The 11,866-nt window shown below is 44.4% G+C and overlaps 1 pseudogene; it reads left to right on the top strand.

Annotated features, from left to right (window-relative positions):
* The first annotated feature begins 5,423 nt into the window (after positions 1-5,423).
* Positions 5,424-5,594, top strand: LOC121559725 (annotated as a pseudogene).
* The last annotated feature ends 6,272 nt before the right edge of the window (positions 5,595-11,866 follow it).

Here is an 11,866-nt window from a genome sequence, read left to right as displayed (position 1 = left end):
CTCATCAATCTACACACAACAGCCCTTTTTAGAATTTTTAGCAAATGTATTCAAAATAAAAACCTGAAATACCTTATTTACATAAGTATTCAGACCCTTTGCTATGAGACTTGAAATTAAGCTCCGGTGCATCCTGTTTCCATTAAGGAAACATCCTTGTGATGTTTCAACAACTTGATTGGAGTCCACTTGTGTTAAATTCAATTGATTGGACATGATTTGGAAAGGCACACACCTGTCTATATAAGGTCCCACAGTTGACAGTGCATGTCAGAGCATGGTGGTGGCAGCATCATGCTGTAGGGATGTTTTTCAGTGGCAGTGACTGGGAGACAAGTCAGGATCAAGGGAAAGATAAACGGAGCAAAGTTCATAGAGATCCCTGATGAAAACCTGCTCCAGAGTGCTCAGGACCTCAGACTGGGGCTAAGGTTCACCTTCCAACAGGACAACGACCCTAAGCACACAGCCAAGACAACACAGGAGTGGTCCAGCAGAGCCCGGACTTGAACCCGATCGAACATCTCTGGAGATACCAGAAAATAGCTGTGCAGCGACGCTCCCCATCCAACTTGACAGAGCTTGAGAGGATCTGCAGAGAAGAATGGGAGAAACTCCCCAAATACAGGTGTGTCAAGCTTGTAGCTTCGTACCCAAGAAGACTCAAGGCTGTAATCGCTGCCAAAGGCGCTTCAACAAAGTACTGAGTAAAGGGTCTGAATACTTTGTAAATGTGATATTTAAAGGGTTTTTTTCTATTTGCAAAAATACTGTTTTTTCGTTGTCATTATGGGGTATTGTGTGAGATTGATGAGGGAAAAAACGATGTAATCAATTTTAGAATAAGGCTGTAACGTAACAAAATGTGGAAAAAGTCAAGGGATTTGAATACTTTAGGAATGCACTGTATATCAGATAAAGATGGTGTGATGATCAGTTTTCGGCATTAGTTTGGGTGGATTATTTTATATTACTAAACAACTTTTGTTTAATGATAAACAGGCTATGAATTGACTACTTGTGTTAATTAAATTGTCTTTTAAAACTAGATTCATTATTTTAGTCATTGATTATGAATTTATTTGGATGACTTTATTGAAGTTAATTGATCTGGTGACAGGTAGCCTAGCGGTTAAGAGTGTTGGGTCAGTAACTGAACGGTCGCTGGTTTGAATCCCGAGCCAACTAGGTGAAAAATCTGTCGTTGTGCCCTTGATCAAGGCAATTAACCCTAATTGGTCCTGTAAGTTGCTCTGGATAAGAGCATCTGCTAAATGACAAAAATGTAATGAAAAATAATGTTTCGTACATTAATTTGTTCTGGGAAACATCTTCTTGTGTATAATTAAATGAAACAAACTGTTTTAAATAGAATAGTTAGTGTCTATATATGAACCAAATTTGATCCCATTTACATTCTCCCAAACAAATGGCCTATACTGTATATACAAGACACAACATGACCTCTTTGTTTACCCTGGCCAGAGGGACAGGGCCATAGTAGGCTAGACTATTTAGCTGCTGTTGTTAGTAGGACAACAAAGAGACAGCATTGGCACTCCGATGTGAAGGACAGCTCTTACAAAAATGCACCATGGTAGAAAAATGAACAACAACATTCCATTGTACTATGATGTGTTTTGGGTCACTACCAAGGCAGGAAAATACTATGGCATTTTCCTGCCACTGTAGTGACCCAATAAACATGATAGTACCGTGGTATCTTTTTCATTGTAATACCATGTCAGGGAAATACCATGGTAGCTGCACTAGTACCATGTTATTTTCCTGACATGGTAGTGACCAAAAAACACAGATTTTTGTAAAAAATGATACTAGGCCAAGAAACATGGAGAGAAGAAACTGCCAGATGTGTCATAATAGGACACACATTTGATATGGAACATTGGATACATTCAGCAGGGTGGGAAAAAACACAGTCAAACACGTTTTAAATGGATTGTCGGAAGGGCTGTGGTCACCATTCATGTAATACATTAAATATATACATCAGACGGTATTGGGGAGCTATTTCATAGGGTGTTCACAGGTACATTATTTTCCCATTTCAATCTTATACCAACCAGATTGAAATTACAATATAGGTGGGGTTTGTAACTAGGTTTACTTTTGAAACTTAAGTATATTTAAAAACAAATACTTTTAGACTTTTACTCAAGTAGTATTTCACTGGGTGACTTTCACTTTACTTAAGTCATTTTCTATTAAGGTATCTTTACTTTTACTCAAGTATGACAATTGGGTACTTTTTCCACCACTGCCTACCTGTTCTATTAAAATATATTCATCCTATTTCTCCAATGCCAAACCAGTGTGTCTTGTTTGCATCGAAACTGTGGCTGTGTATGAATCTAAGCATGGTACTTTCAGAAGTAGATTTTCCACCCCAGACATGAGGCCGAAGTCCGACACAGAAAGGAAGGTTGGCCTAAGGAGTGAACACCCTGTGTGTTCTACAGTGGAGATTTTAGCATGTACATATTTTATTATTATTATTATTTAACCTTTATTTAACTAGGCAGACTAGCTAAAATTCTGTTACAAATGGTTTTAGTAGTCCGACATTGTCACTAATCTGGATTTAGACTGTCTGCTACTTCAGGTCTAAATAGGGGTATAATCTATACCTTGTGACAATGTAGGACTACTGAAACCATTGTAAGACAGACTTTTTGTTAGCCTTTAAGGCGTCAGCATGCTTCCCAGCCGAAACAGTTCGGAAGCGTTTGTGCATATATTATGACAACATTTTGTTTTCGTTTAGGACTTTTGGTAAGGTTTTTTTCAGCTGTTCTGGCACACAACATTTTTTCCTCGAGTCAAGCCGAAGTCTGTAGCCGAAGGGGAAGGGGGTTATTGGTCAACAGTAGGTATTCTTCAATAATGTATTTGTCCTTAAATGAGAGACGAGTCGTTTTCATGCAGATTTTTTCATTGAGAAATACTGCAACAAACATCTTAGTTAAATGTAAAATTGCACCACTAAGATCTCTTCGGCAAAAACATCAACATTAATGACAGATTTCTTGAGTTTTCTGACTATTTTGAGGAAGTGGTTATAGACCCTTTTCCAGTACATGACACACTGACGTCACAAACAGACCGTGACTATAGGACCTAGGCCTTCAGAGGGACCAAAAATCTAACAATAAGTTGAATAATATTATTATATTATTCACCTTATTGTTAGCAGACCATTTAGCAGACGCTTTTATCCAAAGCGACTTACAGTCATGCGTGCATTAATTTTTTTTGTATATGGGTGGTCCCGGGGATCGAACCCACTACCTTGGCGTTACAAGCGCCGTGCTCTACCAGCTGAGCTACAGAGGACCACATAAAAATAACAGAAAACATAGCATCACTTAATACACCAGACATTATATATTCTGTAGTCGGGCCATTCTAGTTCTAGTGAAGGAGGAGCAATGCTTTTTGATGACATTATGAATTAATCAAACAGGCCGCGCTTCGGGCTGCCGCGCACACAGACAGAACCCGCATGGGACACAACATGACACATAGAATTTTGAAGATGGCGCCGACAGATATGGCAGCTCTGTTTCTAGCTCCTAAGCAACTTTGCAGTATTTTGTGTTTTTTTGTGTGTTATTTCTTACATTAATTGGCCAGTATTTTTTTTGTGTTATTACATTACAGCCGGAAATAACTTTTGGATATCAGAGCGGCGGTAACTCACCTGCCATCACTAGCCGGCTTCCACCCGGTTACGCAACCCTGCAGCTTAGAGGCTACTGCCCTACATACATAGACTTGGAATCAATGGCCACTTTAATAATGAAACACTAGTCACTTTAATAATGTTTACATATTTTTGCTTTACTCATCTCATATATATATATATACTGTATTCTATTCTACTGTATTTTATTTTATGCCACACCGACCTTGCTCATCCTAACATTTATATATTTCTTCAATCCATTCTTTTACTTTTAGATTTGAGTGTATTGTGTGTATTGTTGTGAATTGTTAGATACTACTGCACTGTTGGCGCTAGAAACACAAGCATTTCGCTACACCCGCAATAGCATCTGCTAAATATGTATATGTGACCAATACAATTTGATTTGATTTGAACATAATGCACTGTTTACACAGCTTATGGTAGCCAGCACCACTATCACACTATCACCAATAGAGACAACAACAGTGTCACATCAGATGTGAAAGGCTTGTGGTGCTGAAAGGACAGCAACCGTAATACCTGTGCACTCCATGGCGCTGAAGGAGAGCCAGTTTTGGTCAAACACAGAGACAGGGCTGATAGCCAGGAGACAGCAGACTCACACAGCATCAAATAATGTTAGAGAATAAGCAGCCCATTCACTCCAGTAGGCCCCATGAAGTCAGAACAATACAATAGCACAACCATTTCATTTCCAAAATGAAATTAACAAACCAGCTATTACTTCCCATTGCAAATATATTTTATCACGTTCATCACACTAACTGGTGATACAAAGTTTAAATGCAACAATTTTTTACAGTCATTGTAAGTGAGGACCTGGTGGACCTATTGGGAAACCACACAATCATTTGGCCTTTTTTGGGGCTTGGGCTCATTAAATGTTGTTAATGTAGGGCTCATAAAATGCATTTAATATATGTCTGATCAGGCTCAGGTAGCATCAGGTTTGTATTTTCATGCTGATCAAAGCTCTAATCAAATCCAGACATTTATAAGTGTTATAATGCTTTTGAATGACACTTCCGGTTTTGGCGGAAAATACCGGGTTACCCGGGAGAAGAGTGATTTATTCTCGGGATGGAACATTTGTAAAACACCAGGGAAATAATAAACCCTATTGGCATACCAGTTGATTCACAAGACACCAACTAAGTAACTTACATATACGGTATTATTAATAAAGACAGGCTATTTTTATTGTTCATATTATTTGCGTTGATGATGTATTGACCACACAGGACTGCATGGAAAACGCGACGGTCGGTGGAACACTTGCGCCACCAAGTGGACAATTGCTTCAGTTCCCTTGTGGCATCAACGCTACCAGAGATATGTGATATAAGATCAAATGTTATGTCAATATTATTATCTCTAAATTGATTCCCCCACCCGTATTTTATATATTATTATTCCGATTTAGCTGTTAATCTGGATTTAATTTATAAACACTTTCTGTCATTTCCGATTGGAGGTCAGATGACCACGTGACTTCCGATCCTACCAATTTGTTACTTTGTAACAGTCAAAAGTGGTTATTCCCAACGTTGATCAACTCCCAATCTATGCCAAGATTTTCTTTAAATCATTATCTTTGATATTTGGTGGACAGTTTACAGAGCTACGTTTTGTGTAAACGTCATCGAATATGACCTGCCCGAGAACGGCACCTTCCTCCCGAAAGCATTGCGGTATCGCTTCTCTGCCTTTTGGCTAAGATCAAGTGTAGTATCTTGCTGTGCTTGATTTTGAGAAGCGATCAGCGAATTGTGCTTTTGTTTAAAAATTGTTTTTTCTGTTTCACTATTGTTTTTTGTCCTGGTAGGTGGTGGTTTGGTGGTGGACTACAGGTGCCCCAGCATCTGTAGGGTGAGTTAAGTGTTTTTTCTTTCCTTATTTATTTCTTGCTTTTCCTTGTGTTAGTTTGTTGTTGTTGTTGTGTGTTTGTGTTTACTCTTTATTTAAAAAAATCAAAAAAAATATTATCTGTTCTGTGTTTGCTCGTTGTTTCTTTTGTTATTTTTATCTTTCTTAATTTTTGTTCCTTGTGTTCCCCATCCTCTTGTAGCCCTAGTTCCTCTTTAGTTTTACCACCTTGTTTTCTGTTTGTGCTTAGTGTTTGCTAGCTTGGTTGGCTTGCTGGCTAGCCGGCCTGTCAGCTTTTAGCTTGGCTGGCCTGCTAGCCTCCTCGCCCCTTAGGCTTGGCAGGCATTGTTTGTTCCTTTCTGTTCGTCTTGTAACCCATCCATACCCCCTTAAATTGTATTTCCATCCCCTGAACTTTCCCTTGTCTTGGTTTTTGTTTGTTGCCTTTTGTTTTCACTTGGGGGGCCATTTTGTTGGCTGGCCGGCCTGCTAGTTGGTTAGCTTAGTCTGGCCTGCTGGTGAGGCCTGCTAGCCTCCTAGCCCCTCAATTTGGTTTGTCTTGTGAGTAATTGTCTGTTTGTCCTGTGTCCCCTCACCCCATCCTTATTATTTCCCTCGTTTTATACCCATTTTTTTCCCTCTTGTTTGTTTTGTCATCTGGGAGGTTCAGCATCCGGCCTGCTAGTTTGTTAGCTTAGCCTGACTTGCGAGCACGGCCTGCTAGCCTCCTAGCCCTTGTACATTGTTTGTTTGGTGTGTTTTTTATTATTATATTTCCCACCCTCCCCTCGTGTCCTTTTGTGTTTAGTTTAAACCCCCCCCACAGTCTTTCCCTATTGTTGATAAGTTTAGTTGGGTGCTGTGCTAGGTAGTTTGTTTTGTGTCCCGGGAATTGGTAGGCCCTGTTAGCTTAGCATAGCTGGGCCTGCCAGCCTCCCCCACTATTTTATTGTGTCTTTTTTTTTATCACTGGTGTTGGGTTAAAGGGAGTGGGCCTCCATCATGTCAGCAGCACAGGCTGGCATGCGGAGGCACCACGCCGTGCGCCTCCTGTTAAAGGAGAAGGGAGGAAAAACCATGGAGTTATCCCGATTGGATTTCTCCAGGAAATTCCTCCAAAAGGAACTTCGTTTCATACCTGCGCAGGTGAACTGCATCCTAACCCTCCCATAAGGGAAGGGTTTTGATGTCAGTTTCGCCGGCGCCAGCTTCTTGAGGGAGTTCTGGGGGAAACTCCAGAACGCCCAGAACAAGCAGGGATCCCTGGCAGAAATGTTCGAGGTGATCAAGCTGACGGACAATAGCATCAAAACTGTTATTGTCCGTATGTACAATGAGATGGTACAACCGGAGGACGTTGCAGTATGGCTGGGCAGGTACTGCAACGTGAAGGGGCCCCTGACCCAGGTGAAGGATCCCGATGGGATATGGACAGGGGCCTGGAGGGTCACTGTCCAGCAGAGGGAGGATCCCGGGGGCTATGGTGGGTTGAAAGCCATCCCATCCACCATAGTCCTCGGAGAGAACAGGGGCCATGTTCACTACCAGGACCAGCCCAAGCTGTGCCGTAAGTGTGGTGAACATGGCCACCTAGCAGACGCCTGTGACAAGGTGGTCTGTATGAAGTGCCGGGAGGTGGGCCATCGCTACGAGGAATGCACGAACGGAAGGTCGTGCAACCTCTGTGGCGAGCGGTCCCTCCGCAGCTGCCCCTCCTCCTGGGCCAATAAGGTCAGGGCTGGCAGGATGGAGGCGGCGGCTGCGGACCGGGCTTCCGAGCGCCAGAAGAAGGAAGCGGCAGTTGCCAAGGTAGCGGTAGTGGAGGAGGTGGTAGAGGAGGTGGTGGCGGTAGTGGAGGAGGTGGTGGCGGTTGTTGAGGAAGTGGTGGCAGTAGTGGAGGAAGTGGTAGATAAGGTGGAGTGCGCGGAAGGTGCGGTGGTGGGAGAAGTGGGAGTGGAGGCAAAAACCCTCCCCACCCCAACCCCCCCGCCCCAGACTGATGTGACCCCTGAAGGAGAAAGGGCCGAGAAAGACGGCTCTGGAGAGACGGAGAGTGAGAGCTCCCCAAGTGGGTCTGACAGTATGATGACAGTGTCGGAAACGACACTGTCAAGTGGGGAGAGTGCAGGAGCGGTGGGAGAGACCCTGGGCGAACACCTTCCCCAAAGGAAGAGAAACGCTGAGGAGCTCTCCGACCCCGAACAGGGCGAGGAGAAGAAGGGAAAGTTGGAGTGGGAGAGCTCCCAGGGGGAGGATGAGTCCAGGGTCTTCCCATCAAACTCCCCCAACCAAGAATCGTTTTTAAACCCTGTTTTTACCTCCTCTCCCTGCCACCCCCCCTTACCCCGCAGGGAGAGAGAGAAAGTTTCTAATAAATAACCCCTTTTAAACTGTTTTAATGCCTTCTTTCTTCTTTAGCACTGTTTTTACTAACCTCTTTTATGGCTTTTAACATCACCACTATAAATGTTAGGAGCGTAAAAACTGATTTAAGAGCACAATCTGTTTTATCCTTTTTAGAAAGTTTTAACTCAGATGTGTTTTTATTGCAGGAGTGTGGTCTACCCTTTTTATCCTCTTACAGCAAATGGGAGGAGAAGTGGCAGCACGGGCCCTCCATTTGGAGTGGTTCCAATTTTAACAGAAACGACGGTGTTGCCATTTTATTCAAGACCCCACAGGTGGTGGTGAAGGGGAGCACAGTGGTGGTTGGGGGACGTGCTCTTTTAGCCAACTGTACTTTTATGGGGAGGGATTTTAACGTGCTAAATGTATATGGTTTTAATAACAAACATGACCGGTGCGCGCTTTTAGAAGACCTGCAGTCCCACATGCTGGGGAGGGATCCTCTAGTGGTGGTTGGGGATTTTAACTGTGTTTTAAGTAGAGCAGACAGGAGAGGAGCGGGAGAAGATTTTAAGGTAGATAGGTCAAGCGTTTTATTGCAAGGGTTGTGCAGGGATTTTAAACTAACGGACTGTTTTAAAACCCTGCATCCAAGAGAGGAGGGCTTCACCTGGACCAGTGGTGACGGCACCAGAGCCTCTCGCATTGACTATCTGTTTACCCGCGACTGCCCGCCAACTGATGCTAGAATAACCCCTGCTTTCTTCTCAGATCACGTGATGCTGACGTGCACCCTTTCACTAACTTCGGGTGTGACTGTAGGAAGAGGGCCCTGGAAACTGAACTGCTCCCTTTTAGAAGATGATAGAGTAGTTAGCCAGTACAGGGAGCAGTTCAGCCAGTGGCAGACGCTACAGGACTTCTTTGACACACGAGCACAGTGGTGGGAAATGGTGAAGGGTAAGACGAGGACCTTCTTTAGAGAGATAGGAAAGAAAAAAAGCAAAGAAAAAGATAGACGCATGTTGGGACTGCAGAAGCGACTGGAGCGTTATTTTAACCTAAATCAACAGGGCTTTGATTTTAACCAGGAAATAAAAGAAGTTAAGAAAGAGATGGCATTTTTAGCAGAACAGAAGAGTAAGGGGGTTATTTTAAGAAGTAAAGAAAGGGAATTAGAAGAGGGGGAGAAGTGCACGAGGTACTTTTTTAAAAAGATAGTTAGTAAGGGTAGGGTTATGGTAGGGTTAAAAGATAAAGATGGGTTTTTAAAAACAGACACAGAGGGAATTATAGAAGTAGTCGAGGATTTTTATGGGGAACTGTTTGGGGAAAAAGAAGTATGTGAGGAAACCATGGGGGACGTTTTATCATACATTGACAGGATTTTACCCAACACAGACGACTTAATAAAAGACTTAACAACGACAGAACTCGACAAAGGACTGAGACATTTTAAGAGGGGTAAATCACCGGGGGAGGACGGCCTCCCTTTGGAGTTTTATCTGACCTTTTGGGATGTTTTAGCCGACGAACTTCTGACTGTTTTTACTGACTTTGAACATCTTGACAGACTACCAGACAGTTTTAGAACAGGGATAGTGACTCTTTTACATAAGAAAAACGACAGGACTGACCTTAGAAACTGGAGACCAATTACACTTTTAAATTTTGACTGTAAACTTTTTACCAAGGTTTTAACACTCAGAATGTCTTCTGTTTTAGGGGAGGTGATCCACCCGGATCAAGCCTGTGCCATTCCGGGAAGGAAGATCACGGACAGCCTAGTACTGATCAGAGATGCCATCTGTTATGCGAGAGACAGAAACATGCGGCTTATAGTCCTAAATTTAGACTTTGAGAAAGCTTTTGATCGGGTCTCGCACCAGTACCTCTTCAAGGTACTGCAAAACATGGGATTTCCTGAAAGGTTTCTAGCTTGGGTGGGATTGCTGTATGGGGACATCACCAGCAGAATCCTTGTAAATGGGCATTTGTCAAGAGCAGTGGGAGTACACTGCGGCGTCCGTCAGGGATGTCCATTATCTCCCCTCCTGTTTGTGGCCTGCATAGAACCACTGGCACAGGTCTTGAGAAGGGACCAACGGATCAGTGGGGTGGGTATCCCGGGGAGTGGGGGGATGACCGCCAAGTGCGTTTTTTACATGGACGACGTCAACATTTTATGCACTGACCTTTTATCCGTCGACAGGACTTTGGACAGGACTGACTGGTACGGACGAGCCTCTGGGGCGAGACTGAACAGAACCAAGACAGAGGCACAATTTTTCGGACCGTGGGCAGACTCAGACTTGACCAGACTACCACTGACTGTTAGGATGACGGACATTAGGGTTCTAGGGGTTAAATTTGACAGGGAGGGAGGAGGTAGTGGTAATTGGACCGGGATGTTAGGGACAGTAAGACAGAGACTAGGGTTTTGGGGACTGAGACAGCTGACTTTTGAGGGCAAGGTTTTAATCATCAAGGCTGTGATTTTACCTGTGCTTTTATTGATCAGTTCTGTTTTTATCCCCCCACGAAAAACTCTTTTAGCTCTGGACCGGATGTTGTTTTATTTTCTGTGGGGAAGCAAGTGGGAGAGGCTGAGGAGGGAGGTGGTAAAGAGGCCCAGGTTCAAGGGGGGGAAAGGCTTGCCTGACCTCTACTTGTTCCTGGGCAGCCGCTACACAGCGTTACATCTCACTCTTGCCACCTCCCCGGTCAGCAACAAGACCCAGGCCCTCGCACGGTTCTGGCTGGGGTCTTACCTCAGGTCTCTGAGGCTGATCCCAGTCGACCTGCGAGCCCCAGTCTCTTTCCTGCTCCCCACACACTATGTACAGCTCAGAACGTTTTTAAGACATTTTAAACTGGAAAAGGAGCCTGTCACTGTTTTAACTAAACACCGCTCTCTTCTCTCTCTTGTGCAGGAACGGGAACCGGTGTGTCTAGTGCGCGGGCTTGCTATAGGCGAGCCCTCAACGGTTTGGCGCAACGTGGCCCATCCTGCTCTGCTGAATCGGCACCGTGACCTGTCCTGGATGGTCGCCCATGAGATCCTCCCGGTCAGGGCCGTTATGCACTCCCGGGGCATGGCGAGGACATCCGCGTGCCCCCGACCGGGCTGCGGCCAAGAGGAGTCGGTGAGGCACTTGCTCTGGGAGTGCAGAGCCGCACGGGACCTGTGGAAGGAAGCAGGCCCCCTGATCTCCCCACGCCTGCCAGCAGGGGAGGACCTAACGCCCCAGCTCGTGCTGTATGGGGTGGGCCGAAGGCCTATAACAACAAAGGCCTTCGCACAACTCTGGCCCACCCTCACGTGTCTGAAGGATGCACTGTGGTCCTCCCGCAACCTGCTGGTGGGGAAACAGGTAGAGACCACCCCCCAGGCAGTGGCTTTGGTAGCCACGGAAGCCCTGGGGTGGTACGAACGACAGGGGGCCTCGACCCCAGGCGAAGGGTCCCCCACAACATCTAAGGTCCCGGCGGCCACGGCCTGACAGCGCTGCGGCGCCTAGGGCGATGCGCCTAGGGGAGGAGTCTCCTCTGGGCCCCGACGGACGGGTACGGAGTTGATTCAGGAAGAGCAGGAGGAGGCTTTTTCGATAAGGACTCACCCCGTTTTTGTACAAAGGACCGAAGACAGCTTTTTTAACAAAGTGACTTTTTGACAGGCTTTTTATGTCTTAAAAACTGTTTTAACTTTGTTAAATCATGTACACACATTTTAAAATGGCTTTTACTAATTGGCTTTTACAGGAATAGGTACTTTTATGTAGGATTGTTTTATTGTTTTAAATAAACAACATGTACCTTTTAAAATGTAACTGTAATGTAATGCTGGTTTTAATGCACTTTATGCCGTTTTTATGTGTGTAAATGTATTTCAATTGTGAGCTGTTTTAAAGGAAATGTACAATA

This window comes from Coregonus clupeaformis, unplaced genomic scaffold, assembly GCF_020615455.1.
Source record: "Coregonus clupeaformis isolate EN_2021a unplaced genomic scaffold, ASM2061545v1 scaf0850, whole genome shotgun sequence".
Lineage (NCBI taxonomy): Eukaryota > Metazoa > Chordata > Actinopteri > Salmoniformes > Salmonidae > Coregonus > Coregonus clupeaformis.
This window is presented reverse-complemented; position numbering and strand designations above follow the sequence as displayed.